The sequence below is a fragment of the Pinus tabuliformis genome, chromosome 4_2 (genome assembly GCF_031772625.1).
Source record: "Pinus tabuliformis cultivar Carrire ecotype Pingquan chromosome 4_2, CPIR1, whole genome shotgun sequence".
NCBI classification, from domain to species: Eukaryota; Viridiplantae; Streptophyta; class Pinopsida; order Pinales; family Pinaceae; genus Pinus; species Pinus tabuliformis.
This window is the reverse complement of record NC_142304.1, coordinates 1,037,356,551-1,037,379,038: the sequence shown is the minus strand read 5'-3', so window position 1 is coordinate 1,037,379,038 and position 22,488 is coordinate 1,037,356,551. Positions and strand designations below refer to the sequence as shown.

General features: G+C 37.8%; 1 pseudogene; it reads left to right on the top strand.

The window, feature by feature from the left end:
- LOC149173158 (alanine--glyoxylate aminotransferase 2 homolog 1, mitochondrial pseudogene) overlaps positions 1–22,488 on the top strand; it is a 36,072-nt pseudogene that overhangs the window by 594 nt on the left and 12,990 nt on the right.

The window sequence follows — 22,488 nt, the reverse complement described above, 5'->3', positions numbered from 1 at the left end:
CTGGTTGCCACGTGGCTCGGCACTGGAGAGAGAAAACTGCCTTTTCGGGTGGGTAATATTCAGGCACATAAGCCGCCCGAAATGAATAGCAACCATTGGATCCACGATCATATAGATCAACGGTGGACTTGCGATAGCACCCAAAGATGGATCCGAAAGGATTATAAGGTGGAATTGATAATATTTCAAGTCCGATAGAAGGCGTTTGGGTGGATTTTGACAGTGTTTCTGTGTATTTCTCTATGTAAACAAAGAACGACTATTTTGGGATTTCTAATGCACCGATGGTCCCTTCCATTACAAAACAGGTGGCTAGCATCCCTGAAGGCATTTAATAATGATTGTTTAATGCTCAGAGGGGATTTGAGCGGACAGAGACCGGAAGCTAGAGATCCCAAAAGGGAAGACGAACAGATAGGCGCCGATTGGTTTAAAAGCCACTGAATGACAGAGACAGGAGCAAGTAGTGCTGAGACAGAGAGTGAGAGGGAGAGTCTATGTACTAAAAAAGACTTGAGGGATCCAAGTAAAGCCCTGTTGTTTTATTCTTGTTGTGTTGAGACTCAATTTTAGATCACACTTGTAAAAACTCTACTCTTTAAGACATAATAGAGAGGTCACCACTAAAGGCTGGACCAAGAGGCATAGCCCATGAGTTTTGGGTGAACTCCTTGATTATTTGATCTATTATGTGTGTATCTGTTATGTTTTTATAACTGCTTCATTGTCTATATTATTCATAATCTTTTCGATCCGTTGCACTAAGTAATATAGGCAAATCCTACACATGAGCCTATAATACCTTAATATTAGTCTAAGATCTCATTTTCAGATCAAGTGGTATCAGAGCTTTAGGTTTGCTAAGGTTAGACAAGCTTGTGCTAGACTTTTGAATGCTAACTAGGTCAAAGCTCCAACTAGGAGAAGGAGAACTTGTTGAGACTAATCCAGAGATTGGAAGAGTCTATTCTCAGAGGAGAATGGCCAGAGAAGTCCCATTGGAATCAGAATCTCAGTTCATGGACAACTTTATGGCCATGTGAGCCATGGTGGAAGAGATGTATCAAGAATTTAAGAAGGGTCGAGGTGAAAGCACTTCAACACCCAAACAAGACAAAGGAGCAGAGGAACCTTCTCTAGATGCCCTAGAGGGCAAAGGAGAAGGGGAAAATCCTCCTCCATCATCTCCTCCACCATCACCTCCATCATCCTCATCTCCTAGCCCTGAAAAGAAAAAGAAGAAAAAATCTTTGATTAAATTAGATGTAAAGTTTGATTTTCCAATCTATGATGGAGAATTAAATGCAGAAAATCTAGATAACTGGATTAGACAGATTGATGTATATTGCAGGGTGCAGAACATTGATTCAGAAAGGAGAAAGATTCAGTTGGCTAGCCTTCGCCTTGGAGGAACTGCACTAGTGTGGTGGGAAGGCAAGACACAAGCTGATCTGAAGAGACATGGTAAAATTCTTTCTACCTGGAATGAATTTGTTTCTGCCATTAAAAAAAAATTCTATCCACTAGCTTATATGCAGCAAGCAATGATGAGTTGGAAAACTCTTCGCCAATTAAAGGGCCAAAGTGTACAAAGTTATACCCAGGAATTTAGAAAAAGAGCTTTAACTCTAGGCATATCTCTAGACTCGCCTGAAACTTTGTTGAAGTATATAGGTGGTCTACATAGCTATTTGAAGCACACCATTCTCATGTTTAACCCCACTAGCCTAAATGATGTATCAGTTCAGGCTACACATTTAGAGGCTAGAGGCAAGAATGTGAACCCAGAGATTGGGGGATCATCAAAACCCTCTGCAAGCAAGAACAAGGAAAAGAAGAAGCTGAAATGGAAGGAGAGGAAGACAAACGCTGTACAGAAAGACAAACCTTCATGCACTCACTACAAGAAGGATGGACACGATGATGAACACTACTGGTCTTTGCATTCAGAGCTGAAACCTAAGAAGTTTGGTGGTAAGAAGAAGAAGACTGTTGCTACTATTCAGAAAGACTTGGGGTCAGACTCAGGTGATGAAACAATAGTCGCAGCCACAGATATAAAAGGTTATCTGCTTTAGAGAATGCAGAGATCATGAAGCAGGTACAAGAGTTGCTTGATAAAGGGTTCATAAGACCAAGCACATCACCTTGTGGATCTCCAATCGTACTGGTGAGAAAGAAATATGGTTCGTGGAGAATGTGCATTGATTACAGAGCACTGAATAAAATAACAATAAAAAAACGTTATCCTCTTCCTCGCTTTGATGATCTATTAGATCAGTTGAAAGAAGCAGTTTACTTTTCCAAGTTAGACTTGCATAGTGGCTATCATCAGGTCAAAGTTGCAGAACAAGATGCATGTAAGATTGCTTTCAAGACAAAGCAAGGGTTGTATGAATGGCTGGTTATGCCTTTTGGCTTAACTAATGCTCCTGCCACTTTCATGAGAGTTATGAATGATGTACTCAGACCTTTTTTTTGATGATTTTGTAATTGTATATTTAAATGACATTCTTGTTTTTAGCAAAACATGGGAAGAACATTTGAAGCATGTAAAGCAGACTTTAGATGTTTTGAAAAGAGAAAATCTCTATGTGAAGTTATCAAAATGTGAATTTGGAAAAACATCTTTAAATTTTTTGGGTCATATTGTAGGGGGTGGTGAATTGAAGATAAATCCCTCTAAGGTTGAAGTCATTGTGAACTGGCCTAAACCCAAATCTACTACATAAGTTAGGAGTTTCCTAGGAGCAGCACAATATTAGAGAAATTTTATTGCTAACTTTTCCTTGATTGCAGCTCCCTTACATGCTTTGACAGGATTGAACAAGGTGTTTCAGTGGGGAGGCAAACAGCAAAAAGCCTTCGACACCTTAAAAGAAAAAATTAGTACAACACCAGTACTAGCACTGCCAAATCTTCAATGACCATTTGAGATTGAAACAGATTCCAGTGACTATGCCATGGGAGCAATGTTGATGCAACATGGTAAACCCATATGCTATCATTCTGAGACATTTAATTCTGTAGTAGTTAGTTATCCCACATATGATAAATAATTGTATGCATTAGTGCAGAATGTGAAAAAGTGGAAACATTACCTAATGGGAAAAGAAACAATTATAAATACAGATCATCAACCACTTCAATATTTGCACTCACAAACTAAATTGCAGCAATCAAGACATTATAGGTGGATGGGTTTCCTACAACAATTTCATCTTGTCATTAGATATAAGAAAGGAATACACAATAAGGTTGCAGCTATGTTATCCAGACCAATCATAAATGCATCTACTATACTTAAGCATAACTTAGTAATGCATGAAAGCTACATCGAACAATATGCTCAAGATGTAGATTTTAAAGATGTATATGCAACATTAAGTCATGGAAAACAAGTAGAAGAATTGGATTATTATGTTAAGGACCAACTCTTGTATCATTTGGGAAAGCTATGCATTCCACAAATTGAAAGAGTTAACATAATCCGAGAAGCACATACTTCTCTTATATCAGGTCATTTTGGTGTAAGTAAAACAGTTTCACAGTTGCAAAGGTTCTGTCATTGGCCAAGAATGCATGAAACAGTTTCTAGATATATTAAAGGGTGTACTATGTGTGCTAAAATCAAACCCAGTAATAGAAAACTAGGCTTGTACACCCCACTTCCAGTTCCTTCTTTTCCTTTGGAAAGTGTTTCCATAGACTTTGTTGGGGGATTGCCAAAATCTAGAAAAGGTCATGATTATTTATATGTTATTGTGGATAGGTTCAGAAAAATGTGTATCTTGATACCTTGTAACAAGCAGGTTACAGCTGAACAAACAACGAAGTTGTTCTTTTAGCATGTGTGAGTTCATTTTAGGTTACCCACTTCTATTGTATCTGATCGAGATTCCTGATTTGTTGGGAAGTTTTGGTAAATTCTATGGGAGTTTATGGACACTAGATTGAAGAAGAGCACAACATTTCATCCACAAACAGATGGTCAAATAGAGGCAGTCAACAGGACAATGATCCAGTTGCTCAAAGGCTATTGCAGCAAGCATCCCAAGCTTTGGGATGAACATTTGTGTTATGTGCAACATGCTTACAACCGTGCTAAGCACTCTTCTACTCATAGATCTCCTTTTGAGACTTGTTTTGGTTTTGTACCAAAGTCTCCCTTGGATTTTGTCTTTATTAAAGACATAGCAGTTGATGGAAACAGTGATGTGGACAAAGCAACCAAGTTCATTGAACAGATCCAAGAAATTCACCAGGCAGTGCAGGAACAGCTGGAAAGAATCCAGGCCAAGTACAAGGCAAGGCATGACAAGCATTGAATTGAGCATAGCTTCCAAGTTGGTGATCAAGTCTGGTTGTACATCAGCAAAGACAAAATGCAAGGTGAAGGTAATAAGTTGAAACCAATAAGGTATGGGCCTTTCAAGATACTTGAGAAAATTGGTGAAAATGCTTTTCACCTTGATTTTGCAGCTTATATGCATATCTATTCAGTCGTTAATGCAGAGAACTTGAGACTATATGAACCTTCATTGATTGAAGATCCTAAAGAGAAAATTCAGTTGCCTTCTATTGATGATCTGTTGCTTGAATATCTCAATGAGTTGCAGGAAGACACAGTTCTGGACAACAAGGTGAGAACTACGCGCAGAGGGGATGTTTAGTACCTGAGAATTAGACTCAAAGGTTCAAAACCAAGCAGTGCACGATGGATAGAGATTGGAAAAGTGAGGAATTTGTATCCTCACTTGATTGATGCTTATAAACCAACTTTTGGTTGTCCAAAATCTTTTCAGTGGGAAGGTGTGATCCAAAATGGATCCAAAAAAAAAAAAACTCTAAGTCTTCAAAAATAAAAAACTATCACAAAGGATGAACCTTTGAAAATGGCGGAAAACACTATTGGGAGAGAAAAAACAAGAAGAAATGGTGAAAACAAAGTCTATCGAAGGCTTAAGAAACTTCGCATAGGAGCCGTTAGATCTGGCCGATCAACGGTCCAGATCTAATCGGTGTATCCAGTCAGATATGGAAAGCGGAGTCCATCGGAAGCGACCTTATGGGGAATTGTGATAGCGATCAATGCAATTAAAAAAAGGTCATTGATCGATGCACGCAGATCTATGGTCCAGATCCACTCACATTGTTGCATCGCTAATACACACACAGAAGGACTACTGGGGGCCTGAGGATTATGCGATATGCGATTGCGATATGTCGCATCGCAAAATCGCATTGTGACAATACAGAGGAGCGAGGCCAATACACATGCGACTTGCGATAAAGCTAAACCTAATGGGTCTTATGGGTACAAATATATATATTTTGAGTTTCATAAGAAAAGGATTTTTCTATGTAAATTCGTGTTTTCGTTAAATAAACGAAAAACAAAGGAAATTTGAATGGAGGGATAAAACGGACCCGAAAGGGTATATACATGCAGCGATATATATTTTGAGTTTCGTAATGAGTGGGATTTCAGGTGGGCCTCAAGTGGTAAGCGGTATTGGATAGGCTCTGCTCGAGCCCATACACTGGCCGCCACGTGGCTCGGCACCAGAGAGAGAAAACTTCCTTTTCAAGTAGGTAATCTCTAGGCGCATAAGCCACTCGAAATGATTAGCAACCGTTGGATCCACGATCATATAGATCAACGGTGGACTTGCGATAGCACCCAAAGACGGATTCGAAAGGATTATCGGGTGGAATTGATAATATTTCAGGTCTGATAGAAGGCATTTGGGTGGATTTTGATAGTGTTTCTGTGTATTTCTCTGTGTAAACAGAGAACGACTATTTTGGGATTTCTAATGTGCCGATGGTCCCTTATGTTACAAAATAGGTGGCCACCATCCCTGAAGACGTTTAACAATGATCATTTAACGCTTAGAGGGGGTTTGAGTGGACAGAGGCCGGAAGCCAGAGATCCCGAAAGGGAAGATGAACAGATAGGCACCGATTGGCTTAAAAGCCACTGAATGATAGAGACAAGAGTAGGCAGTATTGAGATAGAGAGAAAACAAAGACAGAGAGCAAGAGGGAGAGTTTGTGTACTCAAAAATACTTGGGGGATCCAAGTAAAGCCTTGTTGTTTTATTCCTATTGTGTTGAGACTCAATTTGAGCTCACACTTGTAAAAACTCTCTCTTGAAGACATAATAGAGAGGTCGCCACTGAAGGCTGAACCAGGAGACGTAGCCCAAGAGTTTTGGGTGAAATCCTTGATTATTTTTTGTGTTATGTGTGTATCTGTTATGTTTTTCTATCTGCTTCATTATATATATATATATATTATTCACAATCTTTTTGATCTATTGCACTAAGTAATATAGGCAAATACTACACATGAGTCTGTAGTACCTTAATATTATTCTAAGATCTCATTTTCAGATCAATAGAAGAGATATAGAAGTAAGAAACAACATAAAAGGGAAATTTTTGGGTCTGTTTTTCCTATTTTGTACTTGGGCGAAGGGGAAGGATCTTGTCGCTGTGTGCACGGAGACCTTGGTAAGTCCACAACTGAGTGTACGGGCCCCTACAACTATGTGCGTAGGGATGGAAAGGATTGTAATTGAATATCTAAGTGTAATAAAGGCTTATTTTTGAAGAATTATTTGTGCATTATGTGTATTATTGTTTCTCTATGAATTTACTGTATTGATTTGTTGAATGTAATTAATCAAGAAAAGTGTTTAATATATTTGTGAAAACTTAGATCTGTGTATTTATATAATGTTATGAATATTTAGCGTAATTGGCGAGGGGCATAAATATGCTAATTGTTAACTACTGTAATTTCTAGGTTTTAAGGGTTAGGGTTCGCGAAGGTCGATATAAGACCTAAGTTGACAGAAACACATCACATATTCCTTTGGGTGCAGAAATGTGGTTCTATCATCCCCCAATACTACCTCGGGTAAGACTGCAGCCTACGCTACATGAGTTGTTGCCGAAAGGGCCGGTAGTGTAGGGTTTTGTTGGTTAGCACAACTAACTCTGAATCTGGGTCCAAGCCCCCTCAAGCCAATAGTAATTGCACAATTATGCTCATTAGATGTTCAAACATCGAAATCATCCATTTGTCTAGATCTCCAAAGAGCCTTGGAAAATCATTCCAAGGTATTTGAGACTCGCAAAGGTCTCCCACCTATTCGTGATCATGATCATGCTATTCACTTGATTTTAAGAAATCCTACAAACATCAGACCTTATAGATATCCCTATGCCCAAAAGAGTGAAATTGAATGCATGGTTGTAGAAATGCTAGAGGCAGGTATAATTCAACCTAGCCAACATTCTTTCTCTTCTCCAATAGTATTGGTTCACAAGAAGGATGGATCATGGTGTATGTGTCTAGATTATAGAGAGATCAATAAGCTCACTATTAAAGATAAATTTCTCATTCTTGTCATTGATGAATTGTTGGATGAATTACATGGAGAAATTTACTTCACCAGGCTAGATCTCCATTCCAAATATCATCAAAGTAGAATGAAGACAAAAGAAATCCCCAAAAAAACATTTAGAACTCATGAAGGTCATTATGAATTTTTGGTCATGCCCTTTGGCATAACCAATGCACCTTCCACATTTCAAGGTTTGATGAATTCCACTTTCAAACCCTTTCTTAGAAAATTTGTGTTAGTATTTTTTGATGATATACTAATCTACAACAAGTCTTGGAAAGATCATGTTCAACATGTTGACATGGTGCTTAAACTATTGGAGGAGAAACAATTGTATGCAAAAACCCCGAAATGTTTCTTTGGGGTACAAGAGGTGGAATATTTGGGTCATATTGTATCTCTTAGGGTGTTAAGGTAGAAAATAAATAAATTAAATCTATCAAGAAATGGAAAATCCCCACAACCTTGAAGAATCTTCGAGGATTTCTCTGGTTGATAGGGTATTATCGCAAGTTTGTTAAGAATTATGGGAAAATAGAAGCACCTCTAACAACATCATTGAAGAAAGATGTTTTGTTTTGGACTATAGAATAAACTAAAGCCTTTGAACATCTTAAAGAAGCAATGTGCTAAGCTCCGGCCTTAGCTACACCAAATTTCACAAAAACTTTTGTTGTGGAATGTGGTGCCTTAGGAAATGGAATTGGTGTTGTTTTAATGCAAGAAGGAAGACCCATTGCTTTTGAATTTCATCCAATAAAGGGAAAGTATTTACACAAACCTATTTATATGAAGGAAATGTTGGCAATACTACTTTCCCTGAAGCAATGGCACCCTTACCTAATGGGAAGACACTTCAAGTTAAAAACAAATCATGATAGTTTTAAATACCTTTTGGAACAAAGATTATCTTCATAAGAGCAACAAAAATGGGTCACAAAGATGTTGGGGTATGAATTCGAAATCATCTACAAAAAAGGGAAGCAAAATGTTGTTGCATATGCACTCTCAATAAGGGATAAGGATGTGGAAGCATTTCTTTGTGCCATTTCTATTATCTAATTTGATTGTATAACTGAAGCAAGGGATGAATGGAAGAATCACAGAGAGTTGTGGACACTCATTCAAGATTTTTAGCAAGATCCCAATACATCTGATGCATTTATCTGGAAAAACGATTCATTATGGTACAAATATCACTTACACCTATTTAAGAACTCCCAAATCAAACAAAATATTCTTTTGGAATTGCACAACTCTCCTTTAGGAAGGTACTAAAGATTTCAAAATCTTACCACAGGGTAAAGAAGAATTTTTTTGGGATGGCCTTAAATCTGATATTCAGAAGTTTTTGGCAGAATGTTTGGTTTGCCAACAAAATAAAGTTGAGACAATTAAGACCCCAGGTCTATTACAACCTTTAGACATTCCAAGTCAGTGTTGGGAAGAAGTTCCTATGGATTTTATCACAGGTTTTCCCAAGTCCGAAGGAAAGAGTGTCATAATGATGGTAGTTGATAGACTTATCAAGTATGTACACTTTTGTGCACTATCTCATCCTTTCAAAGCTAGTATAGTTGCTACTGCATTCATGGAAATAATGCAAAAGCTACATGGAAACCCAAAGTTTATTGTAAGTGAAAAATATCCCATTTTCACTGGAATTTTTTAGACAAAATTATTTTCTTGTCTTGGTAGTTAATTAGCTCATAGCTCATGTTATCATCCTCAATTTGATGGGAAAACTGAGATAGTGAAAAAATGTTGCAAATGCTATCTTCATTGATGTGTATATGATAAACAAACACAATGGGTCAAGTGGTTACCTTTATCATAATGGGGGTATAACACTTCCTTCCATAACGCCACAATAAAAATGACCCCATTTATGGAACTTTATGCATATCATCCACCGTCCATCACATCATCTTTAAGAGAAAATTCTAAGGTTCAAGAAATGGAATATCACATCGAGCATCAAAAACAATTTCTCCAACTCTTAAAGGATAGTCTAACTCTAACGCACAATCAAATGAAACAAGGGGTAGATCGAAATCATAGTGAAATAAGTTTTGTTGTAGGTGATTGGGTATTTTTACAGCTAAAACCATACAAAAAAATGTCCCTCAAGCAATCTAAGAAGGATAATGAATTATCACCCAAGTACTATGGTCCTTACAAGGTGTTGCAAAATATTGGTATTATGGCATACAAATTGGAGCTGCCTACATCTTCCCGAGTACACCCAGTTTTCCATGTTTCATGCTTGAAGAAGGGTATATGTGAGAAGCTCCTAGTTCAAACAATATTTCTAGAACTTGACGAGGAAGGAAAAAACATATTCGATCCTAAAGCAATCATGAAAAAAGCAACTCGAGATCTATGAAATCGATCAATTTCAGAGTATCTCATTTAGTGGAAGAACTTACCTGTTGATTATTCCACATGGGAGGATAATAATTTTCTACAAAATCATCCAAAACTACTCAAGCATTGAGGACAACACTTTGTTGAAGGAGAGGAGAATGTTAGGTCCCTATAATACTGGTGTAGCCCCCATATTTTTATTGTTGTGCCCCATGTAGCCCCCACATTATTATTGTTCTGCCCATATAAGCCCACTATTGTTATTGTTGAGCCCTTATATTATTATTGTTATGTAGGCCCTGATTATGTTTTTACCCTTTTGACACATATATATACCAAGGAGGTTTTTTCATCTATATCATCCAAGAATTGTTCATTTATATGATGTAAAAGGAGGTTCCCCCCCGAAGATGATTTTTTTCAAGTCGTTGATCTATCTTTTCTTTTGTTTTGTGATATGGTTACAAAACACAACCTTCTTCAAATATTATATGAAGCTCATACCTCAGTTTACTTCTCTAATTTCTTCCTTAGATGATCTGCATTCACCTATCTCAATTTCCCATAAATTAGGTATATTTATAGTGGTTGAGGCTGCTTATAATGGGGTTAATTTTATTTTATTTTAACAGAAATGGTTGAATTTTATTTAGAAGAAGAGGTTGGGCATGCCAAACAACCTCGATTACAGTCAATTGAGAGAATTCTGGTCTATAGAGTCCTTATATTCTGGCTTTTGTATCAGAGATTAGTTGCTGCTTTTACGCATTTGGCATGGCTGAGAGATCCTTGCTATGCTTTTGGCATCTTAGAGTATTATCTTTCATTTCCTCTTTTTTTTGTTGCTTTAGTACTTTCCTGGGTTAAGCTAATTCTTGAATAAGTTTTAATCCACGATCCAAATTATACAAAACCCACATATATTAAACTGTATTGATATATAACATGTCCCCACCTCCGATATACCAAGGCACTCATCTGTACCCTACCCTACTTCAAGGTTAAAACCCAGCCATGTTCAGCTCACGATTACCATCAGATCTTCCTCTGTCCAAATTCAACGCTTATTGCGTCCCTCTCTGTCCGGCCCTTAACACATCAGGAGTGCATGATATGGGTAGTTTTTTCCTACCACGCGTCAGCCACTAAGTGGCATCACATCCGTTTCATAGAAAACTGCCTAACAGCCGAGAGCGGTGCGATGAAAACCGCTAACCACTCCCAACGTAGTTAACACCCCTCCTTATGCAATGTGCGATGACCGTCAGATCAACCTCGCCTAGATCTGACACTTGTCACGTCCCTAACTATCTGATCCTTAACCTAATCCCACCTTCGTACCCAAACCCACAACAAGGATAATACCCCGCCATGTGCAACGCGTGATAACCGTCACATCTTCCCCCACCAGATCCAATGCTTATTGCATCCCTCGCTATCTGACCCTTAACACCACAAGAGTGCGCGATAAGGGTGGTTTTGACCAGCCACGTGTCGGGCCGTAAGGTATATCTTGTTCGATTCATGAAATACTGCCCAGCAGCCAGAAGATGTGTGATGTAAATCGCTTACCACTCCCCTCGATTTTAACACCCCACCTTTTCTAGCGTGCGATGACCATCAGATCATCCCCCGCCTTGATCCTACACATCACCTCCATTAAATCCATCCTCTGTTTGAATACAATTTTTCGCCCTGTTAAAAAACCCAAAAACTGTTGGCCCATGTGAAAACCTATAGCCCGTCGAGGAGTGGACCACTCTTTCTCGACAGTGAATGTCTGTCTGTGCCAGACTTTGTTCCGCAGAATTCTGTCCTTGATCAACTCTCCTTGTCTATTAAGGAATTGGGTGCCTTTCAGGTTCTTCATCATTCTTTACCAACATACCTCGAGCTAGAATACATACTTTGTTAGCCATTGTATCAGCTTCCTTGTTCAGAGCTCACAAGACATGGTAGAATGAGCAGGATGTGAAGTTTTGAGCCATCTTTCTTATTCTTGCAAGGGTCTTGTTTAGAGCAGAGCTATTGAGTTGGTCACCCGTGTTAAGGATTTTAATCATTATTTCAGAATCCCCGAAGATTTGAAGGTTTTCCCCTCTGTTCCTCTGAGCTAGCTGACACTATTTGAGTAGTCTGAGGATCTCGACCTAGTTGTTGGTGCTCTGACCTACACCCCAACTGAAGCTGTATTGTTTTTGTCCATCTGTAGAGTAAATTGTTACTCCTGCCCCTGATATCCTCGGGTTTCCTTTGGAGGCTCCGTCAAAGAAAACCGTGACTTTACCCTAATTTTTCCACCATTTTTTAAATTCCGCCTCAGAGATCCAGAGGCGCCACTCTAGGTTATGTCTAGACAAGAAGGTATTCTTCTTGATGCTAGCCCATCTCAAGGATTCACTTAGCCAGCTGATATCTTCAAGGAGAAGGGAGTTGTCTGGCTTATGAAGTATATTTTCAAAAGTTTCCAGCAGCAAAGCTTTGGCCTTGGCAGCCACTGTGTTGGTGGATTGAAGTCTGTTACTGAAGATGGCTTCATTCCTAGCCAACTAGATTCCCCAACAAATATATCTTGGTATTTCATTCCAGATTTTAGTCCATGTTGAGTTGCTATTCAAAGAGTGAGGATAGTGTTCTTTCCAAGTTGAGAAAAGACTAACAATTGAAGATTACTGAGGGATTTGGGCGTTGAGCCCCATAATTACTTGCAACCAGATCTCTTGAGAATAGGGGCAGTCTATGAACAGGTGATCGATAGTTTCCTGATCCTTACAATAGAGAGGGCATATATGTGGACCCATGATTCTCTTTTCTCTAAGTTGTCCCTAGTGAGGGTCCTTCTGTGCATGAGAATCCAGTAGAAGAAGTTGAATTTTGGGACACCAAATGGGTCCCAAATATGTTGCCAAAGCTTTGTAGGGTGGATTTGATGTTGTTGTTCTTGTAGGGTTGCAAAACCCAACCGAGCTGAGTAAGCTCTGAACTTCCCCCAGCCCCACTTGTCCCTCAAATGGAGATGCACAGGAGCTAGACCGGTGAGTTTAGCTAATAATTGATGGAGTTGAGGGAGAATCCAATCAGGGGGGCGATGGAGGGCCCAGTTACTCCAATTCCCTGCTGAATCCCATGTGCATATGTCAGCAAGTTTATGGATACCATTTTGGATGAGCCAGTTATGAAAATATGCTATTTCTGGAGCAAGATTTAGGGGTTGGAGTCCCATGATCTTGTCATCCCACAGTCTAATTCTTTTCCCATTTCCTAGAATTCTGTAGAGCTGTTCTTTCAATAATTTCCAGCCTTCGCTGCACGACTTCCACATCGTGGTTCCTTTGTGGGAAGCTCCTTCTTCCATATTCTTTATTGAGAGTCTATGAAGATATTTTTTAATTAGAACTTGATTTACAGGGTTTCTTTGGTTTGAGAATATTTTACAGAGGATCTTCCCTCCCATCACCAGATTGGCCAACACAGGATCTCTTACTTGAAGTCCACCTTCAGATATTGGCCTTTTCACTATGTCCCAGCTTACTATATGGAAATTTTTTTGTTTCCCCTTTCCTCCTTGCCATAGAAAATTTCAAATCAACTTTGCTAAATTTTCGGTGATCATTTTTTGAGCCAAAAGGAAAGAAGCCTGGTAGATAGGAAGGGATGAGAGAACTGACTTGACTAGAGTGAGCTTCCTAGCTGAGGTAAGCCAATGTCCACCCCAAGCAGTCATTTTAGCCTTAATTTTGCTGATAATTTCCATCTAATGAGGGGCCTTAGTGGAACCCAAGGTTAAAGGCAGGCCAAGATACTTGAATTTTTCCCAAGAGGTGTATCTCGTGAAGCCCAAGGCTTGGGAAATCTTAAGTTGTTGTTCTACCGCCCAGCCGTACAATGCACTTTTTCTCTTGTTGACCATAGCTGCGAAGACTCTGCAGAAGCTTTGGATTACTTCACTGAAGGCTCTTTCTATTTTAATGGAGGCTTCTGCCATAAGGATAGAGTCATCGATGAATAAGGCATGATTGATTGGGTTTGTTCTGGGTATCACCCTAATGCCAGGAAGAGTCCCATTGAGCATCTCATCTATGAGATTTCGACTTAGAGAGTCTGCCATAAGAATATACAGGAAGGGGGACAAAGGGCAGCCTTACTTGATTCCCCTTGAAGCTTTGAAGTAGTTTGTTGGCCTACCATTACTAGAGGGGCTATCCAAGGTTCTCCAATGCATGCTTTAATCATTTTTACAAATTCAAAGCTGAAACCAAATGCAAAAAGAACTTGGACGAGGAATGAATGTCTTACTCTATTGAAGGTGTTCGCCATGTCCAGTTTGATGAGCATACCTTGCTCTTTGCGTTGATGGATGGAATGGATGATTTACTACACCAGTATCACATTTTCTAGGATATGCCTGCCTTTGAAAAACCCTCCTTGATTGGGAGAGATGAGTTTGTACACCAGAGGCTTTATTCTATTAGCAAGTAACTTGGTGAGTATTTTTTAGGACGAATTGCAAAGCGATATTGGTTTAAATTTTTCGAATGTCTCCAGGTTGGATTCTTTGGGAATTAGGGTTAGGAAGGTGGAGTTTGTGCTTCCTCCCACTTTGGCTTTTCATAGGAATCCTTTGATCATTCGGTACAAAATCAACCTTGATGATGTCCCAACAGAGTCTATAGAAGTGTATTGAGAAACCATCATGTCCTGGGGCTTTGTCTGGTTCCATCTTCCATATGACATTGCTAATTTCTTCTTCAGTGAATGGATTCAGGAGAGTTGTATTGTCCTCCTCATTAACCATCCTTGGAACGTGCTTGAGGAAGTCATGAGCTTCCTCATCATCCTCCACGCCTTATTATTTGAATAGATTCTTAAAATGAGAGGTTGATGCCTCTTTTATTAGAGTTGTGCCTTTAAGAACAGCCCCTTCTGGCAAGGTAATCTCGAAAATGTGGTTTCTGGAGAGGCAGGTTCGAATTTGCTTGTGGAAGAAGGTTGTATTTTTGTCTCCAGATGCAAGCCAGAGATTACGTGACTTGAGCCTCAAATATTCTTCCTCTTCTCTAAATGTTTGAAGGGTGATGATTTGGTGTTCTTTCTCACTTTGAATTTCTGCTATGGTTATGTCTTGAGTCTCTAGGCCCATTTGGAGATCCAACAGCTGCTTTATGCTCTGTTTTCGTTGGGTAGTGGGAGAGACTGTGGGATTTTTTTATCCATTGCTTCAGGGATGTTTTGGTGGCTTTATCTTTTGCTCCCAAACATATCTGGGTGATCCAAGAACATGAATGGACCATGCCTTATTCACTGTATCCAAAAACCCTTCCCTGTTTGCCCATAGAGGGTAGAATCGAAAGGGGATTGGTCCCAAGTTTTCTTCTTCTTCCAGCAGTAGGAGGATGGGTTTATGGTCTGAGTTCCACTTTGGCAGAATCTTCCTAAGCATCTAGTGCCAAAATCCTCTATTGAAGGTAGGACATTTTCCTCTTCTTGATATAACATGGAGAGCCCATATATTTTCAGATTCTCTAAATTCACCACTGGGTAAATGCGCATGTATGAGGGTAGACTATGTCTATAAGTGTTATCTCCCACCTTTTATAGTATCTCAAAGGGACCACATCTCAAAGCCTTGTTTTTCTTACCAACACCCTATAACTTCTCTTGGTTTAATTGTAGTCGTACTCTGTCTCCCACCTTGAATGACCTCTCTATTATGTGCTAATCATGCTTGGCCTTGTATTTTTCCCAATACTTCCACAATGGCTCCTATACCTGTAGTTAAATCTACATTATATTCTCAATGATTTTTTCTTCCCTTAAGACATTCCCTATAAGATCCTCCCTCACTCCTCGTTGAGAAATTAAGATTCTTGTAAATTAAGGTAGATTTATCTAAACTTTATAATTACTTGTGAATGTTTGTTGGCTTCTTAATTAAATGTTCTCTTCATTAAGAAATTACCTACACTTACAAAACATGAAGATCACAAGAGACAATGAACACAAGAAATTAGGCTGCAAGATAGGGAAAAACCACACAAGGGAGAAAACCTAAGAAAATCCTCTTCTTGTAGAATTAGATCACCATAACGAGATTCAAACCACCATCATGCCATAATGAGATTCAACCTTCATGGTTCTCTTGAAAACTTCCAAAATGTCATCAATTAGTTCATCAAACACCTATGGAGCCAATATTCTTTATAACTCATTGCACAAGCCTTCACATCTTCTTTGTTCATAACAAAATTATGCTTTCACACTTTTCCAAGAAATTATGTATGCTTCCAATCATCAATAGTATCTCTATCAACATAAATACTGTCAAACAATGTGTTTTTGGATCAATCAAATACTAATACAACAATATCATAACTTTTCAACTTCTTACCAAAGGGTCTTGTCATTGATTTGACATCTTCTCTTAAAATTCTCTAGGTATTTTACCAAACTTTATGTAGTGTTGAATCTATTCAGGATATAACATCTTCCTCTTTCTAGTTGAGATAGGTAAAATTCTTCCCCTTTTATTAAATATTTCTTTCATGTTGTCATCTACTTGAATTCCTTTGATGCATACTTCAAACTACTTTACTTCATGATTTGCTACATTCTTCCAAATATTCCATCTATTACCCAAGCTTAGATAGATCTTTTCTTGACCTACAACCTTTGTTAGAAGACTATGAAAGAACAAAAGGTAGAGTGCATAGATAAAATAACAATATCAATAATTAAAGAAAGTAGGTATAAAATACTTATCCTTTTGAGGAGAGTCAACTCCTCTTAATCTTGGAACTTTTCCTCAATCCTTGTCCCTACATCAACATGATGTCATTCCTGTAATTCTCAAGAACTAGGTTTTTTCCTTTTCGAATGGAAACAATTAGTTAGGGTTTCTATTCCTATGGTTTTCTAACTCAAACATTTTCTAGGGTTTACAAACCCTAGTTTTTCCAAAGTCTACAAGATCTGCAAATTCAACAAGCATGTTATTGAGTTAGATACAAAACCTTAGAGACATATTTTACAAGCCTTCTATACAAGAGAATTCATTTTTTGACCATAAAAACCTAGTCTTTATATGTATGGGAAGTCTTCAAATGCTATATTAATGAATTCTAACACATCTACATAGATATGTTTCATAATATGACACTAAATTTCAGAAGATCATATTATATTTTCCTCATCTGAGTTCATCATGATCTAGAAGGATTAACTTTATATGCATAACAATTTGTAAGACAACTCCGAAATAAGTAAGAATGATACATACCTCTTTTAACTTTACCTAATCTCTTGTTGCAAAGATTTGATCTTTGACTTTTTTTCAACTCTTGTGTACCAACTTTCTTTCAACAAAGGCCTTTCATTCCTTCAACCATTGTACGATACACACAAAATCATTTGAGTTGATACTTCTTTCTTGGCTTCATGGATCGGTCAACTTCATTGATGCAGTAGGTCCTTTTTATGTATTGGAAGGGAGGTAACACAATTGCTTCAAAAATACATGCATACACTGAATTCATATTCCTTATTTAATTCTATCTATACACTTCTACAAAAAATTATGTTGATCTCATTCCTTTGTCCTTTAGGTTATGCTACAAACCACAAATATGGGCTTCATATAAATTACAAATTTCTTGTCACATTCCTTGCTTGCACTATATTACGTTTCCACGTAGATGTTGCTTCAAATTTAGTTGTCTTATTCTACGTTCTCGTAGTCTCGAGGCCTGATGCTTTTCCTTTGTAAAGTATCATCCCTTTGCTTCAAAGATGATCCACTACTGCAAGGTGACATGTTTTAGAACTTTGTATTGTTCATATGTTGCTTATATCATAAATTTTATTTTGTCCTTCACATCTTGAAGCAAACCTACAAAGATTGGATTTATGGTTGGATTAAACCTTGGGACTTTGCACTAATAAATGTAACTTGGACTTATATTGGCCCTATAGGACTCAACCTAGAAACTAAATTAAGAATTATTAAATTCTTGAATTATCCTTCTTAGTCTTCACATAATTCTTCATTCAAGATGTCTCAAAAACAAACTTCATGTATTTTCAGATAACAAACTTTGGTTTATTAGTAGTCTACTTTGAGAAAGGGATATTTATGACTTTTGAATTTTCATAGAAGAAGGTAACTATAAAATTCCCATATATGAGATTCATATTAGCAAAATGAATCACGTCACAAAGACTTCTGTATCATGTTGTCACAATGCCATATAAGATTCAGATTCCACTACAAAATATTTGGTTTTGTCATAGGTTTGGATCTTGTCATGAATACTCCTTGTCTTTCTTATTGTAGATACTTGATGTATAAAACACTTATTATAATATTTGAAATTAGATATTCCATCAAACACGTTGTCATATGTCATAGGATTCAAATTTATTTTGAACAATGATTGATAATAGATATAAAGTGTTCTTCGAAGTTTCACTCTGCTTCATTTTTCTACATTTGTTTACCCAAAATATATTGAACCTTTTATAAATATGATTCTCATAAACATGACCTTAAATATTAAGATAGATAGAAGAGACTTTACTGGATACTCTTCTTCCTCAATAAATAATCTAGATCAAAAGGTCACAACTTTGGATCTTCAAGTCTCAAACTTTTTCCTCAATCTACAATGTATTTTCATATTACAATACTATAGATACTTGACAAATAACAAAACCTTGAAAAAATTTCATACCATAGGACACTGTTTTAGAGATCTGACCTTTGATAAACATCATACTACAGATCTTTGCACTCCTTTTTCTTGATCTCGTATTTCAAACAAAAAATATATGATAACAATTTGGATAAAAAAAAATAAGTTTTAGACTACATTGATTGGATGCTGCAGACTTCAGACCTTAATGCATATATGTAATTTGGATGAAGTGACCTATACGAGGGTTTTTCTCAAGAGTGTGATAACTATTATGAAAATGGTATGTGTTAATGTCAGTCTTTCCAGCCTTCCTCCAGTGATCAAATATGCTCTTACAAAGTGGTCTCAGAGTGTCAAGGCCAAATTTTGTCATTTCAGTGAGTCTTCAAGCAAAATTTGGTCACTAGGCATTAGGTCTAGGGTTTGCTTTCACTCCTTCTGAAGTTGTCCAAATGGCGGTCCATGTCATCATTCAGCTGAGTCTATCATCATTCATAGGGTTTTCATTATCATCTCAATGTCTAATGAGTCTTTTTACACCTTGTCCATGCTTCAGTTGCGCCTAGGTAAGGTCATTTTCCTCTCCTAGGGTTTTGAGGGCAATTTCTCTTGGACGGTCAAATCATCGGCAAAACTTGTATCCTGATGTTCATAAACCTTCTCCTATCCTTAAAGTACCTTACCAAATGCTTCCCATCACTGAGATCCCCCAAATTCCTCATTTTTGCACAAACCCTAGTTTCTAGCTACAACCTGGCATTTTTCTAGGTTGGGCCTGTGTTTTGCCCTTTTGGACCCCTTCCCCTCACTCAATCTCTGAGATTCCACTTTCCCCTGCTTCCTAACATCCCTCCCCACTCCCAAAAATTTTCCCAAGAATTTAGAAGCCTCTTATCCCCTTCATTTCGCTTCATTTCGGCAAAATTCCTTGTTTCACACATCGGGGCAAGTTTCACTCAAATGATGTTTCAGAGAAATCAAAGATGAATTTTGCACAACTGAGAGAGGTTTTTGTCCAAAACATGCCAAAGAAGAAAAACGTCCTTCACTTTTTGCACAGGTGTCATGGTTTTAGAGAAATGTCAAAATTACAATCGCCGGATCCAAGGAGGTTGGCCAAGGCACTAAAACGACGGAAAAGGCCCGATCCACTCCAAATTTTGGCAAAAGCCTCTTTGAATGAGCATGGTACTTTATTGGGGACTCCCAGCCCAAATTTCAAGAAATTTGGAGAAAATTTTGTCATTTGTGAATTTTTTGTGCCATAAACAGGTTTTCTCCATTAACGGGTCTCACCCCCCGCGCGACCCTTCATCCTGGCAACTCCATTTTGCAAAAACTCGGCAGTTCCAGATTTTTCATGACAAGTTACATATTCTCATCCATGGACAAGAGATTTTATGAAGTTTTGGGCCTCCAGAAAGTCAAAAAACAAGCAAAAAATGACTTTCTGCCACATTTTTTAGACACAGAAAGCAGTCTTGGGAGATTGCAATTTTGGAGGGGCAAATGACTACCAAATTCAAAAATTCTAGTTGGGTTGGAAAGTAGACTCACATACCTTTCCAACAAGCCTACTCTTGCTCAATTTGGCCACCTGGAAGTTCCCCAAAAGTGGTCCCAAAGGCGCACGACCCGTCAGGCAGAGGTGTGCGACCCGTCAGGCAAATTTCTCCAAATTTCAGTGTACAGCTCAGAAAAACGCAGTTTGACCCTGTTTGACTTTTTGGGGTGGATTATTATCCTTTTTGATGTAATTAATGTACTTTTATGACACTTTTATACTTATGTACCTCTTCTAGAAGATTCATTCATGAAAAAGGTGAAAATTAAATGAATGAATTGGTTTCCTAGCTTATAGAGGCAAGTTGTTTTGACTGCCTAGTTTGTAGTGCTTAGTTTAGAAGTGGTTGAAACAACTCCTAGGATAGTGAGCTCGACCCATGGAGGCAGGGAAAGAGGTTAGATGATCTATATTATGTACTTTCTTGCTCATTTTCATGGTTGGACTCTTGAGGGAAAAGCTATCATTGTATTATTCACTGTATCTCTGCAATTTTTGGCTAAGGAAGACCAGGGTTTTGCAGTCCTTTTTGGGATTCTTGTGGTTACATGTATTGATGGTGTGTTTCTCTATGTACTTGTAAGTGTGTTATGTGAATCATTTCCTTTTTTTTCCTTCTGCACATTAAACAAATGAAGTGTTAAAGTAGAATTCATGACTGTCATGCTCTACTTTTAAGTTTGTTTAATTTCAATGTTTTCTACTGTTTAAGGAGAATTCAAAGTTATTGTTTTCTCTCCTTAGCTCCTCACTGTCTTTCTCATCCATTCACCTCAAATCTAAGGCATCAATACTGTATCCTATCTCGCCCCAAAGAACCCCCTGCAGAAACTGTGTCCAATCCCCGCACCCAAAATTGCCATCCCCTCAATTTGCCACCAAAAACCCTAAAAATCCCAAATCAACCCTTTTGATCAGTTTACTAGCCTAAAATCAGTGTTACCCTATTGGTTATTTCGCCCATTGAAGTTCTTTATCGAGATAGACCGGAGAGAGCCCTCTCCTGCCCCGTAGGGCTAGCTACGAGGCTAAGTGGTTTGATGTTGCCTTGAGGTTTACCTTTCTCAGCCTGAGGTGAAATTTCAAGCGCTAACAGTATGAACTTCAATCTTTTCTTCCTTTTGAAGGAGATAGAGTTATCTACTGCAAGAGTGTCTTAGAAAATTCCAACAAGATGTGATCTTTAGATTGTCTTCCTTTCACCTTATCTTTGATACCATGTTGATAAATCAAGATGCTTGTAAATTAGGGTATATTTATCTTAACTTGATAATTACTTGTGAATGTTTGTTGGCTTATTAATTAATTTAACATTCTATTCATCAAGAAATTACGAAAACGTACAAAAACATGAAGATCATAAGAGACAATGAACACAAGAAATTAGGCTCCAAGGCAGGGAAAAGCCCCACAAGGGGGAAAACCTAAGAAAATCCTCTTCTTCTAGAATCAAATCAAAGTGATATATCCAAGACAGAAGACCAAGACTACCACAAAGACCCAAGTTAACCCTCCAATTCATCTCCAGTAAGTCATAGTGAACAAAAGTCAACGCTGGTCAAATCTTTGAATTCTAGTCAATCCCTGAAATATCGATCCTCCTGAAATATTAGGCCCTAAAATTTTGGTCCTCCTGAAATCTCAAGCCTTAAAATTTCATCCCTGTAACAACCTCAGAAAACTGCAGAAGAAGCTTGCATATGTGAACATAATCAGGGCAGAAATCAATTCGTCTTCTCTCTCCTTTTACCTCCTCTCTCCTTTGACTTCATTGGAATTTTTTCATTTCTTGGCACATAAATCGATGTGTGTGTAAAATGATCAAATGAGGTCAAACTTATTTTTATATATACATGTCCAAGAGTTCAAATGGTTGCCTCTTTAGGCTGACTTGCCTAGGAGGGACGACTTGGTATCGTGGATGACAAATTGACCTTTTTGACTCAATAAAAATCCTTTTTTATTATTACAAAGGATCCAAATAGGAATTTGACTCAAATACATTTCTTTGACTCATAATATTTTTTCTTTTGACTCAATAAACCATATAAGGATGAACAACATGCTTTTATTAGAATAAAAATAATAATATTGAATGTAATAAATTAATATAATAGGTATATCAATGATATATTTTCATTACATTATGATGACCGACAATAGTTACATTTTCAACACTCATTGATGCCCATATGCAATATCCTAAGGTGAAGGTGGAAAATATCCAAATCAAGTTGAAAATGGGGACTTACTAGTAGAAGTGGGGACTGCTCTATTATAAGAGTGTTATATATATATACCAAATTTTCATCTGAGGTCGTTGGATTCTTCTGATTATAACCCCTCAAAATTGCACCAAAGTCATGTTAACTACCTTTGTTTTCCCATCCTTTTTTGGATGGAATGTTGTAAGCCTCTTCAACTTCATGTCCATCTTCTCTCACAATTT